The 7,732-nt window shown below is 41.8% G+C and overlaps 1 long non-coding RNA gene across 1 annotated transcript; it reads right to left on the minus strand.

Annotated features, from left to right (window-relative positions):
- Window positions 1-911: 911 nt before the first annotated feature.
- On the minus strand, window positions 912-6,626 carry LOC134157170 (uncharacterized). Its single transcript, XR_009962218.1, has 2 exons — window positions 6,485-6,626; window positions 912-1,543 (listed from the first exon to the last, which is right to left on the minus strand). It is a non-coding gene; the product is annotated as an uncharacterized LOC134157170 (long non-coding RNA).
- Window positions 6,627-7,732: the final 1,106 nt, after the last annotated feature.

Raw genomic sequence — 7,732 nt, forward strand, 5'->3', positions numbered from 1 at the left:
ATGGAAAACTCACAACAGATAATGGCTACTACAAGCTGTAGCTGTCACCTAATAACAAACCACCTGCGCTGATAATACAATCATTTTGTGGAGGTAAAAATCTCATTACTATACCCATATTAAAACAGGTAACTCAACCAACTCCCCTGTAACAACAGAAATCTAAAATATCAAATCAGTTATAGAGAGATACAAGTCTCAAAGGATTTTTTCAACCTGATGATTATCATCAGGAAGTAAGTCAACCTTGCAAAGACATAAGTACATACATGTGTTGAGCAAGCTAAGGCTTCCAGTTCAGCTTAAAGGGGTCATTTTGCTTACATCCACACTCCAAGCTAGAAACTATACTGAAATAACTTTAAAAGTGTAAAAACCACAAAGAAGTACTCATACAATTGATATGATCCCTAAACAAACAAAAAAAAAAAAACAAAAAAACCCAACACTCCCCCCCAAACTCTTTTGATTTTAATGGTTTTCATTTCCTTTAATCTTCACTCTTTTAGTCAAAAGCTAGTTTAGTGTATTTTATTCTAGTTCAGTTGCTGTTCTCTTCCTTTGAAAAAGGAATTCTCTGTGTTCCCTGTGTTTATTACTGCAGTCAGATCTGCTACACCTTCAAAATTTCTTCTGAAGCCTTGCATACCTATTAAGGCCTCCCTAGAAATATTCAAACCTCAGACTTGAAGAGTTCTTTGTTTAGTTTCTAAATGACCCTTACTTGGTAATACACTGCTGGATCACAGCATGTGATCAGCTGAGTATTCCTGGATGAACTGTGCAGGATCTAGGGGACTCAAAATGAGTATTGATTGTTCGGTTAGAGCCTGGACCATAATGGTTCTCCCTCTGCATTGACGTCCTTGCTTTAACCCCTTCTTGACTCTTGTTGTGACACAGAGGTGAGATTAGTTTTTCTAAGGGATTTTTTACTCCTGAATGAAAAATGGCATATAAGAACATACAATTACTATTAAAAGTATTAAATCTGAACATATTGATCGAAAATAATTGTTTTCTGGATAGACAGTTACAAGTACTAGTAGTTTTGGCACTATAGAGGAAGAACATAGATTAAATTCTTCCATCTCTCTCAAAACATTCTTCTCAAGTAGAACAAGACTCTAGTGTCTGCATTGCAAGCGGTCCTTGTCAACACTATTCTGTGAATACATTATTCTGTAAATATTGCCATTTTTCACTGAATATAATTCAATCAATATTTTTGCAGTATTCATACTCATAAATTATTCAGGTAACAATGGCAATATTTATTAAACAGTTAAAAATTTCTAGTGTTTAACCAGTCTTAGCTGCAGTTGAAGGAGGCAGAATGTTTCAGTCTATACAGAGCAAGCTATCATTATGATTGATCAAATGTGGGCATTTATTTATCTCATTACTTATGATCCCATGACCCTGTTCTTACTATGAAGCCTCCTCCAAATCTTCTTGCAGTTAGTGTGAATATTTCCACTGATTTTCATGGTCAGGAATCAGATCCTGGTAATCCTGATGGGACACAGGTAGCCCTGGTTTTCTGACAAAAACAAACAAACAAAAAAACCCAAACGAAAACCCAAACACACAAAGGAATTCATTTTCAAGTTCAGAAACACATCCCTAACTCATGAAAAATACTAAACATGGACTTAGTTTTAAGCAGGCATTTAAGTCATCTCCCAGGAAGAAAGAACAGGATTTAAGCTCATTCTAACCTAATAAATGCATGTGCCACTGTCAGAAATAATCCTTCATGAACAGATGCAAATAGCTGCCTGACCAGTCAGAACATCAGTAATTACCAAAACTAACTACACTTGTGTTATAGAACCAAACTGACTAACTCAGGTCACTTAGTAACAGTGATCTGCATTGTGTTTTTCTTTTATCTGAATTAGCCTTGGCAAAACAAGTCACTTCTTTAGGCTCCTGTTCTCTAGCTGATTCAACTTCCATACAGAAGAATAGCACACTTAAGTTTTCAAACAATACTTTTCAAATCACATAAAAAAAAGCAGGTATTTGTTGAGAAGTAAACTTCCAGATTCAGATACCTATTACAGTGAGGAAAACAGATACCACCCCTCTCCCCCAGATCAGTCTCAAATCCCGCTCCCCTAACCTCAGTCTGCACCAGCAGCCAACTCTCACAAAAATTCACTTGAAACAGTGAAGTTGTGCAGATGTTCCTGTTCAGGGCTTTCTCACACAAACGCATTTCAGCCTTTGTATTTTAGCTTCTCACAGAATTGAAGAATTTTCTATTTGCATACAATGTATGATGCCTTCTACAAGAAACAAGCTGACTTTAACTGGAGTGCAGTCAGGTTCCCTTTTCCACTCAGCATGAAAGACCTTGGGAGATATTTTACTGTCACTAAGAGCCCCCAAAACATTCATCAAATGCAGAACAGACTGATACACTCAATCTCACGTATAAGCTAAGTAAGAGAGATTTTACAATAGGTGGTACATTTTCAGCCTGTATCTCAAGAGAAGATGATAGTTTTTGTATTTGAGCAATACAAAAAACCAGGACTAAAACACCCTACCAAATATCACATGATCCCAGATAAAAATCATGATTATTTGTTAGGTATCATCAGCACCTTTTTTTTTTTTCTTTCTTGAAAAACTTCCAGTCTTCTACCAACTGTATTATATTCTCATGGAATGTAAGTGTTCTAGATGCTTGTCTTATAAAGAGACTTCAGTGAATAACTCTAGTTTTAAAGATTACAACCAAATGATCTTTTTTCTTCTTTCCTACTGAGATTCCTGACTTTTGTAAGCCTCTGGATTTCATCTCCACTAAGGGAGAACAATAAAATTCTTCTCACTTATGAATTTTTAACATATGAAATGCAAGTGCAAGATGAATAGAATTTTGAACATGTTATTACACTATGAGCAATTACCCAGAAAATGTAGGGAACACATACAAATACTTATGCATTTAAGATGATTGCTATCCCTTTCTCACAAAGCTGTTTTTTCCTGCTGTTTCATTCCACATTCTCTAAGTCATAAGTGGGATGCATCTTGCTTCTCACTGTAGTTGTTTTCTTCCTTCAGAAAGGAGGGAAAAAAACCTGTGCATGTTCTTTTCTTTTTATCCATTGGCTTATTTATAGCACCTCTGCTAATTTTTGTTAGGTTTTTTTTGTCTTGAATTCATTTAAAGTGCATGGTCCATATAAACCTCATTTTCTCTTTATAAACAGCAAATAACTATTATGTCAAATATTGTTAACTAGATTTCTGATATCTTGATTTACAAAGCACAAGCAGCCACCAGAAAACTCCACAATGTATGATTCATGTCTAATTGACTTAGTTAACTATTACCTAACTTCACTTGATATTTAAGGCTCTATATAGTAATTAAAGTGACAAAGTAGATTACCATTATATCTCTGTATGAAATTTTAAGCATTCTGTGTTTCTCAGCTTTTACAAATAATGCTATATTTACATGCAACACATGTTGCTGATAGCTGCTGTTCTGAGGGAGGAAGTGCCCCTGATGAAAGTGTTTTTATCCTAATAAGGATGAAAATCGAGGCTGCACCTGTCCCACAGAATAGGCCAGGCCAATGGCTACTGTGGCTCTGGGCACATGCTGGTGCCATGTCTGCAGGGAGGAGAGGCAGACGCTGAGCTGGAGGTGGCCTTCTTTGGGTGCACCGAGGCAGAGCCCTGTCCCTGACCCATTCTTGAGATGGGTGCTGGTGTCCCTGCCGTGCTCCCAGGGACAGGGCTGGGGGAAAGGTAGCTGGGCTCTGAGGGTCTTACCACACCTTGGCGATGATCAGTTGCTCCTGGAGGAGGAGCAGGCACCTCTTGCTCCTCTTGCGATCCTGGGTCAGCCATGGGACTGTGCTCAGCACTGCTTCAGCATCAATGAGAGCCCCCCCTGGAGCCACAGCAGCTGTTGGCCTGGCCCATCCTGCCTGGACAGGAGCAGTCTTGAGTGCACCATTACAGCGGTGCTCAGACAGGGACAGTTATGGAAGCAGAAGTTGTTGCCAGTGCTGAGGGAGTGATGCTCAGCCAGATCCTGCCTCCTCCCAGCACTGCTCCAGGCCAGCACAGCTCTAATCTCTGGCACTGGGGGCTTTTTTTGTCCAGCAGACATTGGGAGAGGCCATGGGTGGGTGCAGGACTTGGGGTTCTCTCCAGCATGGCCAGGTCTGCCTGAGCCTGGAGCAGGACACAGCACAGTGGAAGGACCACCTCTCTTCATCAGATGGCACTACCCCTTGCCTTGGGGTTTACTGCTCTTTGCTGGCCTCCAGTTAGACTTGGTGCCATGGCTCACCACGCTTTGGGACTGTCCTTGCAGCTGGTTTTCCATCTGCACAGCCCACATCAGGTTTGCTTTCTTCCAGTTCTTAGGCATACCTCCCTTTTGGAGTGGCCTCACAAGGCTTCTATCTGCCAGCTACCTCAGAACTCCAGGGTGCACTCCACAGGGGTCCATCAGGGACTTGTGCACCTCCACTTTGCTGAAGTGTTCTGGGATCGCCTCTTCCACCTGATCCTCCCAGATGCTTTTGCTCCAGCCTTTCCCCCAGGTCTCCAGGGTCTGGGATGTGTTTCCCTCTGCAGCTCTCCCTGTAACACTGCAAGTAGGATGACAAGTGCATCTTACCTCCTTCCCAAATGGGAAGGCTACTACCTCTTGTAAGGTGACAGGGAGAAGGAGTGAACCTTAGTGATGGAGTCCAGAGACAGTTTTCCCAGAACCCCGTCTCTGTTCCTTAACTCCCATTTTTGGACACTGCCTCCATGTTTTTGCTTTCTGCATTGCTCAATGCGCATCTCATGTTGACTGCATCCCATCACATGGGAGAGATCTCTTCCATTTATAGGACAATATACCCTGTCAAGTCAACTGGATCTTAAGAGCTCTTGAGGAAAGAAAAGCACCAAGCATGGCAAACAAGGATTCTCTTCACTGTTTATAGATTTAAGCACAGGCTGAAGCCCTACTATCTCCCATTGGGCTTGCATAAGTGATTAATACGCATGCTGAACTCCATTTTGAGTAGCACTTATGCTCTGAGTCCAGGCTCTTAGTCCAATTTCAGATGAGAAGCATTGCTGAAATATCCAAGGGAAATTCAAGTCAAAACTGTATGTCTATGGGGAGTCTATTCTTACTGATAAAGAATTTGTAAAGGTTACTGTTCATGCTTTTTCTTGTAACAGTGCAATCTTTTTTGACTTGCAAAGTACTCTATCACACAGAGAACTCCAAAAGCAGCTTCTAGCTAAAATCCTTAGCTATTTTCAACTGGCTTTATTTTTAACGTATCCAAAAACTAAGGAACTGTGAGCAAGAGACATACGGTGTGTTCTATAAAGAGAAAGCAATTGACTGCCAACAGAGTTGTTATGATTAATTGCCAGTTCAACAGAAGGTAGGAAGTTCTGAAGCAAAGGAGAAGGGGGAAAAAAAATGGTCTGGGAAAATTTAAGAGGGTCAAGAATTTAACTGGCTTGAAAATTATTCGGTAACCAATTAAGGCAGAAGAGAGCATGATAAAGGTGGGTTAATTCACTATGCTGGGTACATAATTACAAGTAACTAATGCACATTTCAGATTACAAAAAGCTTCTTAAATTTCTTCTCTCTGCAGGTGTGAAAGTCAATAAGCAGACTGGGCAAAATCAGACTGATCTAAAAGTAACAAGAATTACATATGTTCATTTATAAGAGTCAATGCAAGAGAATTAATATGAAACTAAAAACAACTTTAAGAAATTAACTGCTCCTCACTTGCTTCAGTTCACACATACTCACATTAAAAGCGTATCTAGCCTACAAAGTCAAAATTATAGTCTTCATCCCACCCTTAATTCATATGTGCTATGATCTAGTCTGCCAAAGTGCTTTACTTCATAAGTTCCCTGCTTTTACCCCTCCACGAGGTCTGTGATAGCTTTTGAATAAATGGTCAGGCCTTGTCCTTCTCCTCAAAGTAGCCTGGAGGACTGCAAAACATAGCCAAATTTAGGTTGGAACGGACCTCAAAAAGTTTAGTCCGTGCCTAATTACATTGGGTTACTCAGGGTCATGGCCAGACAGGTTTTGAACATCTCCAGTGATGGAGATTCCGCAGCCTCCCAGGGTAACAAGAGTTGCAGACAACCAGTAAGGTCCCACTGAAACATCTTCTTCTTAAGGCTGAGTGAGCCCAGCTAACTCAGCTTCTCTTCATTCACCATGTTTCAGGCTCCTGACCACCCTGTTGGCCCACTGGAGCTCCAGCATGCCAATATCCTTTTTTACAGAGGAGCCCAAAACCAGACACAGTATTTCACATGCAGTCTCACAAGTGCCAAATATAGGGAATGGATGACTTTTCTGGGTTTGGCTAATGACTAGATATAAGCAGTTAGCTGTCCTCAAAACATTTTACAATGGCAACCACACTTGCAATTTATTCAAGGAAACAGGAAAAATATCTACCTTTCTTATTAATACACCCCAGGATGCAGCTGGCCTTTGCTGCAAGGACATGTTGTTGTCGGCCCATGGTCCACTTGCTGCCTACGAAGACCTCCAGACCCACATCTGCAGAGGTGGATCCTCTTCCTCATCAGAGAGACCCCAGCCTGTAATGTTACATATGACTATTTTATGCAGATGCAAGACTTCACACTGACTTTTACTGAACTTCGCATGTTCCCATCTACCCTGTTTTCCAGCCTGCCCTGCTAAACACATCTTCCCCTGCACCCTAAGTTCGAGTGTCATCCACAACTTTCTGAGAAGGTACTCCCATCCCATCATTCAGGTCATTAATGAAGAGATTAACTGGAACTGGTCACAGAATCTATCACAGGGGTATGCTACTAGCTACTGGCCACTGGCTAGACTTTACACCACTGACTCTGGGAAGTACCACAGTCTGGTCAACTTTCCATCTTTGTTGCCTATTGATTCAGTCTGCATCTCACCAACTTGCTGATAAGCTCATGGGATGTGGCAAAGACTTTACTACAGCTTCAGCACAGGACATCCCCTACTCTCCCCTCCTCTACAGCATCAACCACCTTGTCACAGAAAGCAAACGGTTTGTCAGGCAAGATTTACCAGATTTGCCCTGCTTAAAACTAAATTCATACTGGCTGCTTCTAGTAATAATCTTGCCTTTCATGTGTTTAGAACATCTCCCTCACCTTCCCAGGGACTGAAGTGAGGCTGCCTGACCTCGGGGGATCTCACGGTTACAGAAGGCAATGCCCTGCCTGTGACTATAGCCAATGTTGCCTGGAGGAGTCCACTGCTGTTTGAGCCTTTCCTATTCACTGGAAGGATAGAGGCCACCAATTGGTCTCCCTGTGCTTCACCCTACAAACTCTTGACCCACTGCAGATTATCTCCAGTGGAATTAAATGGTGCTCACATAGAAGAGAGAAAAGTGCTAATAGAGCAAGGGCTAGACAAGCCTTGGCAGTGTCTGCAAAATCCCAAACCCAAACCCTGGCAAGGACCAAATGACAGGATCAGCTAGATTGGAAAAGGCCTTCAAGACCAAATCCAACCATTCTCCAGCACTGTCAAGTCCACCACTAAACATTCCAAGGCATCCCATGAGCACTGCTGCCTCTGTCTCCTATAGCTATCACCTGCCTTTTTCCCCCAGCACAGGGATGCTCAGGTTGGTGACAGCTGGCTCTGATACATCCTCTGATAGGTCTTGTTCATCCTCAC

This window comes from Pezoporus occidentalis, unplaced genomic scaffold (assembly GCF_034315485.1).
Source record: "Pezoporus occidentalis ecotype Australia unplaced genomic scaffold, CSIRO_AGI_Poc_V1 ctg93, whole genome shotgun sequence".
Classification (NCBI taxonomy): Eukaryota; Metazoa; Chordata; class Aves; order Psittaciformes; family Psittacidae; genus Pezoporus; species Pezoporus occidentalis.